The sequence below is a fragment of the Oncorhynchus masou genome, chromosome 21 (assembly GCF_036934945.1).
Source record: "Oncorhynchus masou masou isolate Uvic2021 chromosome 21, UVic_Omas_1.1, whole genome shotgun sequence".
Lineage (NCBI taxonomy): Eukaryota > Metazoa > Chordata > Actinopteri > Salmoniformes > Salmonidae > Oncorhynchus > Oncorhynchus masou.
This window is the reverse complement of record NC_088232.1, coordinates 1,535,424-1,553,738: the sequence shown is the minus strand read 5'-3', so window position 1 is coordinate 1,553,738 and position 18,315 is coordinate 1,535,424. Positions and strand designations below refer to the sequence as shown.

Here is an 18,315-nt window from a genome sequence, read left to right as displayed (position 1 = left end):
CACACGTGCTTCCTATTTACAGGCTTGAATCAATGTTTTTTTTTATTTTTTATTAGTGGATATACTAGCTTGATAGATATTAAATCACATTTGAGTCGGCCCAAAGCACAAATACTGAAGACTGAAAAAAAAAAAAAAAAAAAAAAAAAACAGAAGTCATTTATTCAAGGCTGGCTGACATGCAGGCAGTAAGGCGCCTACTGTAACCCAGTGGTTAACCCACTCTGCATACATCCTGTTGCCTCTGCTGTCAGACTGTAGCATCCTGTCCCTGTATAGGTTATGAAGAGACAATGCCTACTGGTCCATTGATGGCGACAGGCGTTTACATTTGAGCAATACATTAAACATATGACCCTATGGAAATTAGCCTTATAGGCCTGGTTTATCTATGGGGGTGTGGTGGGTAATGGCTCAAGGGTTAATAATGAGCCAACTGATTTACAAACATACATATTAGCCTACATAGGCTAACCTTTGGTCTTGACCTGCTTGTTGTGTAAGAAAACCGTATTTATAACATTTATTTCTTAGGATCATCGTTTAGGCTATGCGCTAGCCTTACCATGTTGTGAGGAGGAGAAGAGGGGCTAAACAACAACCACATTCGGATGTAGCCTAGCCTGGAACCCACACGGTGCACCATAGTGAACTTCGGAGCGTTTGTTTTCCAGGCATGTTGAGCCCGCTCTGTTTTCTAAACAGACAAATATTCACAGCGGTGTGGATCTCAGACTGATGACAGTCCCATAAGGACAGCATGGGAGAATGTAGCAGGGTATTTTTAAAGACTGGAGCTATGACTGGTATCCAGAGGAGCAGTATCATTAGCAGCTGGCTGGGGCTCTATGGGGAGGATCAGCTGGGAGTTTTGAATACAGTGAGAATCTGATAGCCATGATGGGCTTGTTGACAATGGAGGGAGGAAGCCTTTATTTTAACATTATTATTACCAGCAGGTTAGCATTTTTTGTCATGACCCGGAAGCCAGCCGCAACTGACGACTGAAGTCAGCTTGCAAGCGCCCTGTTGGCGACAAGGAGTCGCGAGAGCGAACCCCAGGCTGTAGTGGCGCCTCAGCACAGCGATTCAGTACCGTCGACTGCTGCGCCACTCGGGAGGGCCTTTTACATAAAATTTGCAAGTGTAAAAATGTGACTTTGCAGCTGGCATAAGTGGAAATGGCTCAGTCCTGCCACCAGGACAAGACTCTTGACAATAAACCTGCATATTGCCATGAGTCATAGTCTGCAGTATCTTACGCACAACATCTAAAATGTGTGTGACAAAAGTATTCAAGCAATACTGGGGTCTATTGATTACGTTAACATCTACAAACGATTTTAAGTCAATCTTTAAACAGATGTTGAGAGAATTGCCACATTAAACAAGTAGCAGTCTATCAACCTCATCACGTGGGCCATGTCAACCAATTCCTCTACAGCAATAACCCTGCCAATTAAGCGGCTTGCTAACACCCACAACTATCACACCCCCCCAAAAATTGTAACTTTGTCACTCAGTGCATGCGGATTATAACGACGAGACCCAAAGCTTAATCACGTGACTTCTGCACAATGACTGGTATAAAGTGTCTACCCCTAACATCTGCCTGACTGATCCCAAGCCTGTATTTCTTTCAATGTTTCAATCAATTCCCCAAACTGATCTGAGCTGTGTGGACCTTAGACACAAGGAAATGGATGTAGGCTGGCTAACCCACTATGATTGGGCTTGTTCAACATTAAAACTGCTGACTGACCTACAAATCTTGCATACACATATGTAGATCAGTCAGGCAGTCAATTTACCCACAATGCATCATGGATTTGATACTCTTGAACACAGCCACATTCTGAAACCCCACCTCAGTTCACTCGTAATTTGTAAATACATTTACACACATTTGGAAACCATTTTTATGTAGTACTAAGACCTTGGTACGTTTGTCATCCAAGTTACTACAGGAAACACTGTTGCATTCTGCTCTACAGCAGCATTGTTTACAAGTGCTTGCTCTGAGTTAGGCCTGCTTTATATAGCACCTGCAGGAAGCTAGCTTTTCCTTTTTTTTCTTCTTTTTTTTTACTGGTGAGGTAATGTAATGGTCGTTCTTAGAAAAGTTCAGCAGTGATGACGGCCCATTAAAATATGCAGAAAGTAAAGTACAAGCCAAGGCACTCCTGAGCTGCTATCAAACCATGACAGATTAGCAATAGGCCAGGGGTCTTCAACATTCTTGCCCACGGACCCCCTCCGGGCAAACCAGCGACCCCCATTTAAATCACGTCGTCTTCTCAATATCATCAGGTGAATGATCATGGCAAGGAGAAGTAATCAACATTTTAAAGTGAGATTTAGTAGATAGTTTCAATATTTTGACATGCCTCCATTATAACTAGAAGAGTAAACAGCCTAATAGCTAGAAGGGTAACGCCAAACACATTTTCGCTATGAGCCATGTGTTGGCAAAAATGTCCAATTTAAGAAAAGCTTACCAGCAGCCAGTGGCACTTGCCACACTGGTAGCCTATTTGCAGGGGCTTATTCAAAGCCTATGTCATACTCCAGCAAGTGTAATTGTCTCCAATGAGTGTAATTTTCTCAATATTAGGAGTTGAGAAATAAAGTTGACATTAGAATGATATTCTCCCATTTTGGACCACAGGTATATAAATAAAAGACAGTTGTTGCAAGCTATATTCATAAAGATATTGAAAAAAAAAAATGCCACTTATATTAACAGACCCCCTGCAGTACCCCCAGTTGAAAAGCACAAGTATAGTTTTCCTTCACAGAAAATAGCTTCATTTTCAGATGACAGATGTGCAAAGCTATTTGGCTGGTAGCCACAAGTAAATGAGCTTATAATGAAAAGGGTATTTTTTAGTTAAAACCTCTTTGGGCTAGGGGGCAGTATTTTGACGTCTGGATGAAAAGCGTGCAAAGTAAACTGCGTGTTACTCAGGCCCAGAAGCCAGGATATGCATATAATTGGTAGATTTGAATAGAAAACTCAAGTTTCTAAAACTGTTAAAATAATGTCTAACAGAACTGATATGGCAGGCAAAACCCAGAGAACAAACCAATTTTTTTTTGTACAAATAAAAGAAATTCAGCCTACCACTGTTTCCAATGGCTGTCATGTTAATTATGAGGCAAAACCCTCCCAGATTGCAGTTCATAGGGCTTCCACTAGACGTCAAAACTTTAGAAAAAGTTTCAGGTTTGTTTTTGGAAAAATGAGCTAGAATTTGTAGTTTTTCTAGGTGGCTCCCATTTTGGCTATAGTGTTTTCATGCATGTGGATGAGAGCGTGTTTTGTTGTTTATCTCCGGTAAAGACAATAACGATTCTGTCTTAAATTTTATCGTTATTTACGTATTAGGGTACCTGAGGTTTGATTATAAAATGTTGTTTGACTTGTTTGGAGAAGTTTATTGGTAAAGTTTGTGATTCATTTTGTATGCTTTTTGAAGGAGGGAAACCGGTGGATTATTGAATGAAGCGCGCCAGCTAAACAGTTTTTGGGGATATAAAGGACATTATCGAACAAAAAAGGACCATTTGTGATGTAGCTGGGACCTTTTGGAGTGCCAACAGAAGATCTTCAAAAGGCATTTATTTTATCACCATTTCTGACTTTCGTGGCGCACCTGCCTGGTTGAAAATGTTTTTCATGCATTTGTATGCGGGGCGCTGTCCTCAGACAATTTCACCGGATGTTGTCGAGGTGGGTCGCTAGCGGAAGGCCTGCGCCAGAAGGGTTAAACTATGCATGGCCATATATTCTCATGTTTATCATAGAAAGAATGTAGCCAGCTACCTTTCCTGATGTTTTGCTTAAAGTTCTTTCATTTTACCAGAGAAAAGTAGGCTGGCTACATCGAGAAAAGTACAGGAGAAAAGTAGCTACACAGTCATAGCGCCATCTGCTGATCGAATGTCCATTTGTGAATTCTTATCCGAGTGGAAAGTACAACTGGAGCACGGAAGTAGTCTGATGCCTTTAACTAGGTAAGTCAGTTAAAAAAAAAAAAAAAAAACTTAACAATGACAGCCTACCCCGGCCAAACCCTAACGGCGCTGGGCCAATTGTGCGCTGCCCTATGGGACTCCCAATCACGGCCAGTTGTGATAGCCTGGAATCGAACCAGGGTCTGCAGTGACGCTTCTAGCACTGAGATGCAGTGCCTTAGACCTCTGTCACTCGGGAACCCAATAAAAAGCATTTAACATGTGTGTTTACAAAACGCAGCAAGATACTTATTGGTCAGTCCCTGGATTGGAGACCAGATGCTGCTGGAAGTGTTGTTGGAGGGAACAGGAGGCGGCACCCTCCTCTGGACTAAAAAAATATCCCAATGCCCCAGGGCAGTGATTGGGGACACTGCCCTGTGTAGGGTGCAGTCTTTCGGATGGAACGTTAAAACGGGTGTCCTGACTCTAGTCATTAAAGACTCCATGGCACTTATCGTAAGAGTAGGTGTGTTAACCGTGGTGTCCTGGCTAAATTCCCAATCTAGCCCCCCCCCGTAACTATTCCCCAGGTCGTTGCTGTAAATGAGAACGTGTTCAGTCAACTTACCTGGTAAAATAACGGATAAATTAAAAACGATTATGCGTTTTATCAATTGTTTTCCTTGCAAAAAAACAATTCTGCATCAACGCGACCAAAGTTTAACTTGCTAGTTAATCTTAGTGAGTGGCGCAATTAATAAGGTGACAGGACATCATATTGTGTGAGCTTTCTGACATGTTTGAGAAGTCAAAGCCCTTTGGATGGATTATTTGTACAGCTACAAAAGCTGAAGAACATGTGCACATCCAGGTATTAACGCAAGTGCTGGAGTTGTAGGCAAACTCAAAAACAGAAAGGACATCAGGAAGCACTGGTATATTATTGATACTGACCCACAATTGAAACCCATTTTTAAATATGCCCCACATATAGTTTTTAAAAGACCCCCCAAACAAGAGATAGTGGTTAAATCTGATTACCCATCAGAGAAAAGGGGAACTTTTTTGGACAAAGTTCCAGAGGGTAATAACAAAATGTGGCCAATGAGCTCAATGCAGCTTCACGTACAAATGCAACTCATTTACCCACCCCTGCACAGGACAAAGATTAAAGAGCAAGGGCCTGATTACCTTCATGTCCACCAATGTTATTTACATGCTGAAATGTTCCTGTGGTCCGTCTTACATAGGGGAAGCCCATAGAAGCCTTAAGAGACGGCTCAGTGAGCACCGCAGCAATTTACGGCCAGGTGAGACAAAAAAAAAAAAAAAAATTGGTTACTGCTCATTTTGTACAAGCTGGACATCCTATAGTTCTCTGAGATATATTGGAATAGAAATGGTCATGATGTCATGCAGGGGAGGGGACATTGAGAGGAAACTTCTTCAAAAGGGAATCATTCTGGAGCCACAGTACCCGTCTCCTCATGGCCTTAACAAGGAGCTAGGCTTGAAACCGTTTTCAATAGTTTCAATGTCTAAATTGTGCGTGTGTGTGTGTGGGGGGGGTGTAATCCTAATTTAAGATTGTGTATGTATATTACATTCCCTGTGTATGATCATATATTTTGATACATTGAATGTTAATATTGCAAAACTTACATATTTTTTTTCTTAAACCTCCTGCTTCAGGAAGTGATGTCACGTTGCTTGAGCCAGTATTGTTATTTAGACTAGCATGCTTCAAAACTTTGTTCATTTGCATAATGTGTATCATTCACATTCGCTAGTAAAATGTTCAAACTCACCATGGTTGACTTTCCCCCAGAATTCAACCATGCTACGAATTCTTTATTACGCCATATTGGAGTATAATGGCATTTAAAATTAGATCTCATATGCTTCTTGATATGGCCCAACCCTAATTGATATGGCCCAACCCTAATTTCCACTGAACATTTCACAACACATTTACTTTAAGAACAGCACAGATGCAAAATTTGGTAACAGAATGACTGTTTTGTACAATCAGTAACCAAACTATGCATCTGCACTGTTCTTCAACTACATGTATTTTTTTATTTTACCTTTATTTAACTAGGCAAGTCAGTTAAGAACAAATTCTTATTTTCAATGATGGCCTAGGAACAGTGGGTTAACTGCGTGTTCAGGGGCAGAACGACAGATTTGTACCTTGTCAGCTTGGTGGTTTGAACTTGCAACCTTCCGGTTACTAGTCCAACTCTCTAACCACTAGGCTACCCTGAAAGAGTTTGTGGAAATTGACAAGTAATCCTTGTGCATAGAGTTGTACAGTTTGTTTAATTACTGGTTTATGTTTGACATACATTTGTTTGACATACATTTTAAAGTGAAAAATTGTCTCTGGGAAAAGAAAAAAAAAACAATTCAAATATCTCACCTCGGCTTACATGCGATCATGTTTGTGTGAGAGGTGACACAAACATGATCACATGTAAGCCGCAGCAGTGCGCTTCCTTCCTCTGACGGGTTGACTGATACAAGGCTCAACGAGAGCTCTGACCACAGATTTCTGCAGCCTTGTGCCCGACTACTAAAAACACACCAGGGCACAGGTTGAGCATCGGCTGCAGACTAAAACCCACCAACCAAGAAAGACACTTGAAGTAGTTTAACACAGAGGATCAAATCTCGAAAAAGTTACGATTCGTTAAGATTAAATAACAAGCTAAATAACAAATCAGCTGCTGAACCTATACGCCATAAGCCAAAGGATTGGGCATTACTGCAGTAATGTTAAAACTCGTCATGTTATTGCCCCGTCATGTCAGTTGTTGATGAGATCTGGAGTACGTCTCCTGTACACAGTGAACATCACCTTCTAGCAGACTTCTACACAGACTAAGAAGTCGATCATCCAGTAGACTGGTAGTCCCAGTGATGTACATATGAACGGTGGTAGTAAAGTATGGGTTAATAGCCTTGATGCAGTGTTGTCAAAACAGAGGTATAGCCAGGCCAACAAGTCAGACAGGTCATTGTTTTGTTAGCAAACATACACTGCTGAACATAGCAATTAGCTTTCTATCGACTGTGGAACTCGAGTGAGTCCAAAATACTTAGGAGGGATCCAGAACTGAATCTGGCCAGTCCTTCCGCTCTCTGAATTACCACCTAGTAAATCAGGTTCCCACTGATTAAGACACTGATTAGTTTGACCAACTTCCATCTTCAGTCACTCCCAGCGAGGGCATTCCATCCAGATAGGCTATTGCTAGACCAGTCTGCCAGTACCACAGCGGGCATCAGTGCGGTGGCTGTCTGTTGCGCAGGCTGATCCAGATTCACAACAAGCAACAAAGACAGTGTTTGTCTCAGTCCCAGGGATATATGAAGAGCTATTCTACCTAACAGAGCCACAGTGTCTCATTACCTTTTGACATATGCAATAGACACTGCATTACCATGGTATTGCTACAGTATGTATATCTGTTTTGTTAGCCACTGTGATTCGAGGTACTTTAGCTCCAGTTGGCTAGCTCAACTGGCTTAGGTTAAATGTCAATGCCATGGTGATGCGGTTTAAAACGAGCACTTCATTTGTGCAACCTGAAGCAAATCAAACACTAAAAGACACCCTATGTGAAGCCTACAATCGGTATGTGGCAGCTCTTACCAAATAACAGGCCTAGACGTAAACAGCCACAGAAACCATCTCTAAAACATCGGGAGGTTTCCCTCTATTGTGTAAAAACAACTATATGCATTCTGAATACAGTTCAACCTTTAGGTTGTAGTTAGTCCTATAAATACGATATTCTCTCTCTATACCATTTGTATTTCATATACCTTTGACTATTGGATGTTCTTATAGGCACTATAGTAATGCCAGTGTAACAGTATAGCTTCCGTCCCCCTCCTCGCCCCTACCTGGGCTCGAACCAGGAACACAGACAACAGCCACACTCGAAGCATCGTTAACCATCGCTCCACCAAAGCCGGGTCCCTTGCAGCGCAAGGGGAATAACTACTCCAAATCTAAAAGCGAGTGATGTTTGAAATGGTATTAGCGCACACCCAGCTAACTAGCTAGCCATTTCACATTGGTTACACCAGCCATTAGGCTGATTGACTTCAAGCCTAACAGCGCTGTGCTTGCGAAGAGCTGTGGCAAAACGCACGAAAGTGCTGTTTGAATGAATGATTACGGGCATGCTGCTGCTCAGTCAGACTGCTCTATCAAATCAGACTTAATTATAACACACAGAAATACGAGCCTTTGGTCATTAATATAATCAAATACAGAAACTCATTTCGAAAACAAAACGTTTATTATTTCTGTGAAATACAGAAGCGTTCGGTAAGTCTAAATATTCTTGTTACATTGCACAACCTTCACTGTATGGCATAATTACGTAAAATTCTGGCAAATTCGTTTGCAATGAGTCAGGCAGCCCAAACTGTTGCATATACCCTGACTCTGCGTGCAATGCACAGGAGAAATTACAATTTCACCTGGTTAATATTGCCTGCTAAACTGGATTAGTAGTTATAACTAGTGATTATGACTGATTGTTTTTTTATAAAGATAAGTTTAATGCTAGCTAGCAATTTACCTTGGCTTATTCTGCATTTACGTAACAGGCAGGCTACTCGTGGAGTGCAATGGTTAGAGCGTTGGACTAGTTAACTGTGCGGTTGCAAGATTGAAACCCCTGAGCTGACAAAATGAAAATCTGTCGTTCTGCCCCTGAACAAGGCAGTTAACCCACAGTTCCTAGGCAGTCATTGAAAACAAGAATGTGTTCTTAACTGACTTGCCTAGTTAAATAAAAGGTATAAAATAAAAATAATCTGAAATCGGCGCCCAAAAATACAGATTTTCAATTCTTATGAAAACTTGAAATCGGTCCTAATTAAAATCGGCCATTCCGATTAATCGGTGTCTAGTAATCTAGTGTCACATCAGCAGTGAGAAATCACATAAAAGGCCCAATTCAGTGTTGAATTCATTTATTGACATCATTGGGAGAGAAATCTGATTTTGTAGTTGGGAAGAGAGCTTGTGGTTAAGACATAGAATAGGCTAACGTAATATGATGCACAAGCATTGAAGACGTTCCTTTAAACGTAGCCTTCAGTGTCAGAGCAGCAGAAAGACAAACTAAACAGAATCCATGGTTTGGTGGGGGAAGACAGCTGTTGGCAATTATAGGATAATGTGATATGACGTCAAAACAAGTGCATGCTTCCCGATGCAAGCATTCCTTTAAAAAAGGTCCAAAGGACAGCCGTAAAAAAACGACGCATTCTTTATTAACAGATGAGGAGTGCCTTGAAGTACTCAGCTGAGTGGAGGAAGCCACTGTGGAGGGAGCTCGACATGAGCCAAATGGGACACACTGAATTCTAGATATGATATTGATCGAGCTCAAGTTCTACTATCATGACATAAAGTATATTAGGGCACAAAGGAAGGGCGTAGTGTGGATGGATGTACTTCAGATATCCCTGTGCTTAAAAATGGCCACTTGGTCAACCAACTGGTTTCTCACACTTTTTTCAGACCTGTTCCTTTCCATTCCATGTGGACTGTTCCATGAAAGTCCCGTTTCCTCTCCACTTTCACTGGTGAGGGGCAGGGTTCAAGGACACAGTACACAGTAAGGAAATGCACATGGGAGGGTGATGTCATCAGAATGCAACAGTTGACATTGGCTTGCTTAGCCCCATGTGTGGTGTGTCCTCACCTAGACTCTCTTCCATTGATTCCTACTCTGGTTACAGCTACAGTGGTGTCACTGACTGAATCATCCCCTCTGTCCATATTCCTCTTTCCCTCCCAGAAGGGTGGGTACTAGCAGAGACAGGAAGAAAGCAGCTAGCTCAACCATGACATAACACCCTTCAACCTAGCATTCTGGTGGAAAAACAAACCTGGCACCCGCATAGGTTTGGTGGTATCACGGGGTGTATAACTTCAAGACAATTGCACAGAGCAGCTGCAGGCACACATCATTGGCATATCAGCGGAGCAACAAATGTGACAGGCAAGAGGTCTGTATCTATTCAATCCCAGAGTGCATTTGCTGTTCCTCAACCACAAGACACTTGCCTTCAATCTGCATGGTCAATGCAGCACATGCAACAATGTTGAAGACGACGCAGTTGTCACTTTGCTTCTTAATATAAATCCACTAGCGTTCTACAATGACACTATTAGTTTGTGTTTCTTACATCAGCACACAGCTAGTTTGTCTTTTCTTAGCAAGTTGCCCTAAATCTTGCGAGATGCTAATTGTTAGCCGCTAGCATCTAGCTAAATAATGTACTGAGTATGAGCAAACGTGGCTAGCTAACACAACCTGATGATACCAGTGACGGTGTAGACCTGAAATCAGCATGTTTGTGCAACAGTATCTTCTAAATCAAAGAGGAACATGCAAAACAAGAATGTGTTACCTACATGAAGTAGCTAAGAGAAAACATACAATGTAGCCAAAGCTTACAGGGTCCCCTAGGAAACACTTTAGTTCCTACCCTGTCACAACTCCTTCCTGGCATTTTAAGTCATCTCAAGCACAGTATTCAAAATGCCCACTATTATATTCTAACTATAGAATTAGAATAGTCATTCTATTTCAGTGATTCCTACAGTTTTGCTCTAATTGTCAAATCTCAATTGCAACATTTGGTGAAAAATAAGTCCTAGATTTTCCCATATCGTGCAGGCCTACGTGGCAGTGTGGAAATTCTCTCAATTGAACAGTGGTGGAAAGTACTAAAGTATTTTTTGGGCATTAGTACTTTACCATTTTTATTTGACAACTTTTACTTCACAACATTTCTAAAAGAAAAAGTTGTTTTTACTCCATCCATTTTCCCTGACACCTAAAAGTACTTATTACATTTTGAAAGCTTAGCAGGACAGGAAAATGGGTTAACTGCCTCGTTCAGGGGCAGAATGACAGATTTTCACCTTGTCAACTCGGGAGATCCAATCTTGCAACCTTACAGTTAACTAGTCCAACGCAATAACGACCTGCCTCGCTCATTGCACTCCACAAGGAGACTGCCTGTTACGCGGATGCAGTAAGCCAAGGTAAGTTGCTAGCTAGCATTAAACCATCACAATCACTAGTTAACTACACATGGTTGATGATATTACTAGATACTATCTAGCGTGTCCCGCGTTGCATATAATCTGACGGAGCGTACAAGTATCTGACGGAGCGGTGGTAGGCAGCAGCAGGCTCGTAAGAATTCATACAGCACATTCTTTGCGTTTTGCCAGCAGCTCTTCATTGTGCGTCAAGCATTGCGCGGTTTATCTCTTCAAGCCTATCAACTCCCGAGATGAGGCTGGTGTAACCGAAGTGAAATGGCTTGCTAGTTAGCGTGCCCTATTAGCATTTTAAACATCACTCGCTCTGAGCCTTCTAGTAATTATTCCCCTTGCTCTGCATGGGTAACGCTGCTTCAATGGTGGTTGTTGTCGTTGTGTTGCTGGTTCGAGCCCAGGGAGGAGCAAGTAGAGGGACGGAAGCTATACTGTTACACTGGCAATATTAAAGTGCCTGTAAGAACATCTAGTCAAAGGTTAATTAAATACAAATGGTATAGAGGAAAATAGTCCTATAATTCCAATAACTACAACCTAAAACTTCTTACCTGGGCATATTGAAGACCCATGTTAAAAGGAACCACCAGCTTTCATATGTTCTCATGTTCTGAGCAAGGAACTGAAACGTTAGCACATATTTCACTTTTACTTTGCATTATTTAAACCAAATTGAACATGTTTCATTATTTATTTGAGGCTAAATTGATTTTACTGATGTATTAAGTTAAAATAAGTGTTCATTCAGTATTGTTGTAATTGTCATTACTACAAGTAAATAAAATACAATTAAAATTCTGCCGATATCGGTATCGGCTTTTTTGGTCCGACAATAATCGGTGTTGAAAAATCATAATCGGTCGACCTCTAAATTGAACAGTATAAAACAAAATCAGAATGGAGAAAGACTTTGAATGTATGTGATGCCACCCTAGGATCACTCACTACTCATAAAGCAAAAGTAAAACTTTTATTATTCACAACTAAAAATAGTGATATAATATTTTGCCCATATCACCCAGTCCTACACTTCGCCTCACTTAACATTCATCAGCATAATCCGACTGCTTATTCATGCTTCATTCAACCCCACCCTACAGCACACTGCAACCGGTTCCATGTTAATGCTGGACCTTCAGTACCACACTAGTGTACAACCTGTTGCTCATGACGTAATGTTTTCCCTCAGAGCAGCAGAGTTAATACAACCACATCAACCAATCCAGTTCAGGTCCGGACAAACACCCCGTAAAGTCCCATAGTGAATTCAATGAAGCCATGACAAGCTAGTAGGACTAATATGCATTTTGACGCATCCTTTGAAAAGTTTCCTGGATTGCTAATGTGACTCACTCCATGCACAGCTGTTCTGAAGGAGGAGTGGCAAACATAAGCAGCTTAGTGAAACTGGGGAGGGTGGATCTTAAGTGTTGAAGTGACCTCACCTCAGACTAGCAGGGCGGGTGAATCATTAATACATTTGCCTCACAGAGAGATGTATTCGTGATATTTTTCTCCGCAAAGCTGAATTTCCTGAATTTCCCAAGTAGGCTAGCTTTTGGATACTGTAATGGCTGGCCCACTGTGTAGCTGCAGCCTAATCAAACTACTGTACTTTCTAAACTCTACCAACTTAAAAATGACTACCTGCTAGTCTAGTGCTTGTAGTAGGCAGAGTAAAGCCTAACTCCAGCCAACACAAACACAAATCTTACTCCACTGATAAATTAAAATACCTGTTTGGATCAGAAGTTTTTCTGTAGAAGAGTCATTGACATTTAGTTGTATATTATCAACAAAGAGCATCAGCTTATCTGATGTGCCACTTGGGTCAGCTTTCATCAACAGGCAGAGCAAGAGCGCTGCTGGGCCCAGGGCCTCACGGGCCAATGAACTGTTTACACGGCTATGCCTTTCCCAATCCTTCCTGTTCCATTCGCCCATCTTTCCAGTCAGATTCCACACTCCGCTCTACTCCGTTCCACTCACAGGCACAACCATTTTCCTCTCGGGAGGCCACTCTCCTTCCCCCTGTAGCTTGTTCAGAGTTCTGGAATTTTTTGTTTTTTCCCCCCATCAATATTCCATGGTATTACCCTTCATGACAACAGCAGCATTCCCCAATTTCTACCCTCAGGGTTCTTTAAAATCAAAACAGGTCTAAAAATAGGTCAGCAGAGTAATTAATCAAGATCTCCCAGCCCCTGTACATCCAAAAGACAACTACGACAGGATCTTAATCTGAGAACTCTAGCTTTCACTCTGACTGGTCAAACTAGTTGCATAGGCTGAGTGAGAATTCCCTGTCCTTGTGTCCACATTTCTAGACATCTGCAATTTTTTTTTAAAGGGAGGGGCTTCAAGTGGATATGGTCTATCTGGTTTTACCTTGAAGGTAACCTTCACAGAGTCAGGCATTTGAAACACTGGTTTTAATCAATTAATTTTAAAAAAGGTACAAGAGTTCAGAGCCACCCAAGGGAAAGAGGGTGGAGCCTTCAGCAAACTAAAACACCTGCACCATAAAAGGGACTCCTGAGTGTCATGACCATGATCAAACCCAGGTAATATACACTGGTATCAGTTTCATAAAAGAACCTCGTGTGTTGTTTAGAACGGCACCGGACGGATGGAAAAAGTTCCTCCTGCATGACCTCACGTCTGTGTTAATGTGATTTTAATGAAAGATTGTGATGTGGCTCTTTGGCAGAATCAGTAATACGATTATAGGGGAGAGAGCCTGAGCAGCTTGCCAGACCGAATCATGCCCGTACACTCACTCTGGCCTGCCTGCCAACACCCAGCAAAAGCTGCAAAACCTCTTGGCCTGTTTTTTTTTTTTACAGGGAAAATGTGGGGAAGGAAAAGACAAAACATTTTAAATTTGGAAGTTGTCATCAGTTGACCAGAGGAAGTCAAGCTGTTGCTATGGTGGACTGAACATAGCCCACCAGTCACATCAGCACAAACTGATTGCCTAGTTTAGTTTCACATGACAGCTTGATACTTTGTTTCTCAATGTACTCATCTAAAAAAATTTAAAAAAAAACTGAGGAATATGAGGTAGGGTTGGGCGATATGGCGTAAAAATCATAACCAATGGGCGATTCATGATATACACCAAGTTAGGCCTGCCCAACCCTCTTCCTGGAACTCTACCGTCCTGTGGGTTCAGTCCAACCCTAATTTAACACACCTGATTCTACTAATTAGCTGCTCAACAAAACCTAGCTGAATCAGATATGCTAAATTAGGGTTGGACTGAACCTACAGGACAGTAGAGCTCCAGGAAGGGGGTTGGGCAGGCCTAACTTGGTGTATATCATGAATCGCCCATTAGTTATGATTTTTACGCCATATCGCCCAGCCTCATAGTACATTGAGAAACAAAGTAGCTCCAGGAAGAGGGTTGGGCAGCCCTGCTCTAAGTGTACAAAACATTAGGAACACCTTCCTAATATTGAGTTGTACCCCCTTTTACCCTCGGGACAGCCTCAAAATGCATTCCACAAGGATGCTGGCCCATGTTGACTCCAATGCTTCCCACAGTTGTCAAATTGGCTGGATGTCCTTTGGGTGGTGGACCATTCTTGATACAGACAGGGAAACTGTTGAGCATGAAAAACCCAGCAGGGTTGCAGTTCTTGACACAAACCATACCCCTTTAAAGGCACTTAAATATTTTGGTCTTGCCCATTCACCTGCTGAATGGCACACATACACAAGCCATGTCTCAAGGCTTAAATATTTACACCGAATGATGTGGATTTAAAAAGTGACATCAATAAGGGATCATATATATCCCAAAAAGGATCATAGTTTTCACCTGGTCAGTCGGTCATGGTAAAGAAACACTCAGTGTGTATCTTGATATTTTCAAAGTTATGGGTGAGTCACAAATATATTTTTTTATGTTCTCTAAATAAGCTTTGTTGCACAATTTATGCTCAATGCACTGCATTTCAAACAGCCTGGGATAATCTATGAATTTAGGATGTTAAATTATGCCTAGGGTAAATATAAGCCTTCAACCCTAAAACCCACTAATAATTACATTTTATTTCAAAAATAGTTTAGTGCTTTTTGCAATAATCACTGATTTGGTATCAAGTTTATCTATAAAAAAAAATGCCTTTTGTTACTAAATTTGCCAGAACCATGCACAACTTCTGGTAGCAGCCATTATAGAAAATGAACATCTCAAACATAAGCCCACTTGCTAGTGCAGGGGTAGGCACCCCTGTTCCTGGAGTGCCACAGGTACTGACAGATTTTGTTCCAACTAGGCACCACACCTGACCAGAGGTGGAAAAGTACTCAATTGTCATACTTGAGATAAAGTACAAAGTAAAAGCTATACATCAAATGTATAGGTTTTGATGCACAATTTTTCAATTTTTTTTTTTACAGCCAGGGGCACACTCCAACATAAATGCTTCCTTTATAAATTGTTTAAATGAGTCCATCAGATTAGAGCAAGTAGGGATGACCAGAGACATTCTCTTGATAAGTGTGTTAATGTGACGGTTTTCCCTGTCCTGCTAAGCATTCAAATTGTAACTAGTACTTGTGTCTGGGAAAATGTTTGGTGTAAAAAAGTGCATAATTTTCTTTGGGAATGTAGTCTCAAATATAAATACCCCCAAAAACAACTTTAGTACTTCAAATAATTTTTACTTAAGTACTTCACACCACCTTACCAAATTGATCAGTTCAGTGACCGTCTAAATTCAACACACCTGGTTTTCCAGGTTAATTAAATCAAAAACATGAAGTGCCTGCAGCACTCCAGGACTAGGGTTGCCTACCCCTGTGTTAGTGAGTAGCCAGCTAATCTTTATATTTAAAGTCTTGCCAACTTGGATCTATTTGCTTGCTCACAAGGTATAACAGTTGAACTGTTATGAACATGCCCTCCTAAAATAGCCTGTTCACTTCAATTGGCCTACCTGGATAAGAAGATGCTCATTTCTCTGAATGATGAGTGCATCAAACTGAGGATTATCTTCAAAATCATGTTCATTTACAAGCCCGTTTTAGTAGTGTCTGCTCTGTTAGACATTTGAGTTGAGACATAAAAAAAAGTGGAGGACGACCGATTAATTAGGGCCGATTTCAAGTTATAACAATCGGAAATCTGTATTTTTCTTCCACACACCTATATTTAATCTTTATTTAACTAGGCAAGTCAGTTAAGAAAACATTCTCATTTTCAATGACGGCCTAGGAACAATGGGTTAACTGCCTTGTTCAGGGGCAGAACGACAGATTTTTACCTCGTCAGCTCAGGGATTCAATCTTGCAACCTTACGGTTAACTAGTCCAACGCTCTCGAGCGAGCAGCCTGCCTCTCGAGGAGCCTGCCTGTTACGCAAATGCAGTAGAAGCCAAGGTAAGTTGCTAGCGAGCATTAAACTTAATCAAATCATAATCACTAGTTATAACTACACATGGTTGATGATATTACTAGATTATCTAGCGTGTCCTGCGTTGCATATAAATCGATGCAGTGCGCAGTCGCAAAATAGGACTCATTGCTCCAACGTGTACTTAAACACCAATGCCCTTCTTAAAATCAATACACAGAAGTAATATATTTTTAAACCTGCATATTTAGCTTAAAGAAATCCAGGTTAGCAGGCAATATTAACCAGGTGAAATTGACTTCTCTTGCGTTCATTGCACGCAGAGTCAGGGTATATGCAACGGTTTGGCCTGCCTAATTTGCCAGAATTTTATGTAATTATGACATAACATTGAAGGTTGTACAATGTAACAGCAATATTTAGACTTATGGATGCCACCCGTTAGATAAAATACGTAACGGTTCTGTATTTCACTGAAAGAATCAACGTCTTGTTTGAGAAGTTTCGGATTCGGATTCGACCCAATTAATGACCTACGGCTTGTATTTCTGTGTTTATTATGTTATAAGTCTATGATTTGATAGAGCAGTCTGACTGAGTGATGGTAGGCAGCAGCAGGCTCGCAAGCATTCGAGCATTCAGCCAGCAGCTCTTCAAGCATTGCGCTGTTTATGACTTCAAGCCTATCAACTCCCGAGATTAGGCTGGTGTAACCGATGTGAAATGGCTAGCTAGTTAGTAGGGTGCGCGCTAATAGCGTTTCAAACGTCACTCGCTCTGAGACTTCTTGTAGTTGTTCCCTTACTCTGCATGGGTAACGCTGCTTCGAGGGTGGCTCTTGATGTGTTCCTGGTTCGAGCCCAGGTAGCGGCATCCCTCTGGATGGAAGCTATACTGTTACACTGGCAATCCTAAAGTGCCTATAACAACATCCAATAGTCTAAGGTATATGAAATTCAAATGGTAGAGAGAGAAATAGTCATAATAACGACAACCTAAAACTTCTTACCTGGGAATATTGAAGACCCATGTTAAAAGGAACCACAAGCTTTCAAATGTTCTGAGCAAGGAACTGAAACTTTAGCTTTCTTACATGGCACATATTGCACTTGTACTTTCTCCTCCAACACTTTGTTTTTGCATTATTTAAACCAAATTGAACATGTTTCATTATCTACTTGGGCTAAATTGATTTTATTGATCTATTATATGAAGTGAAAATAAGTGTTCATTCAGTATTGTTGCAATTGTCATTACCACAGATTAATCGGTATCTGCTTTTTTTTGGTACTCCAATAATCGGTATCGGCGTTAAAATCATAATGGTCGACCTCTAATAAAACGGGCATTGTTAAAAGGTTAAGTTATCCTCTATTACAGTAAAATAACATCTGGATGCGTTTCGGTTTCCATGTGACTGATTATGTTGGACCAAATCTGAAATGCAAATAGAGAGTTGAAACTGCTTGTTGTTATTGTGTGGCAGGGGAGGGGCTTGGTGTCTGTGTGTGAGTGGAAAGGTGTACACGACACAGCAGTGAAGGAGCCAAAACCAAAAAGAAAACCCCCCATAAAAATGAAAACAAAACCTTGATTCTTGCCATACAGGCATTTGGAACATTGTGCTAAAACAGATATATCACCCAACCCTAATAGAAGATAACATTATCAGAAATCAAGACAGTTTTAGTGGGTAATACTTCTCACAAGACAAAGCTCCCATGAAAATTTCAGGATGTTCTTTGAAAAGCAGACATTCTCACCAATAAGAGAGACTAAACCCTAACATAATGACTTTTTTTTTTTTTTTTTTTACTGACATGTTGAGTTGGGGGTTGGGTAACAGGGGGTACGGAGCGGGCAGACTTCCTATGGAGGAAACCACTC

The 18,315-nt window shown here is 41.1% G+C and overlaps 1 protein-coding gene across 1 annotated transcript in view; it reads right to left on the bottom strand.

The window, feature by feature from the left end:
- The window catches only part of LOC135507574 (rho GTPase-activating protein 10-like), a 67,619-nt gene that overhangs the window by 43,725 nt on the left and 5,579 nt on the right, over nucleotides 1–18,315 (bottom strand). The window lies entirely within an intron of this gene.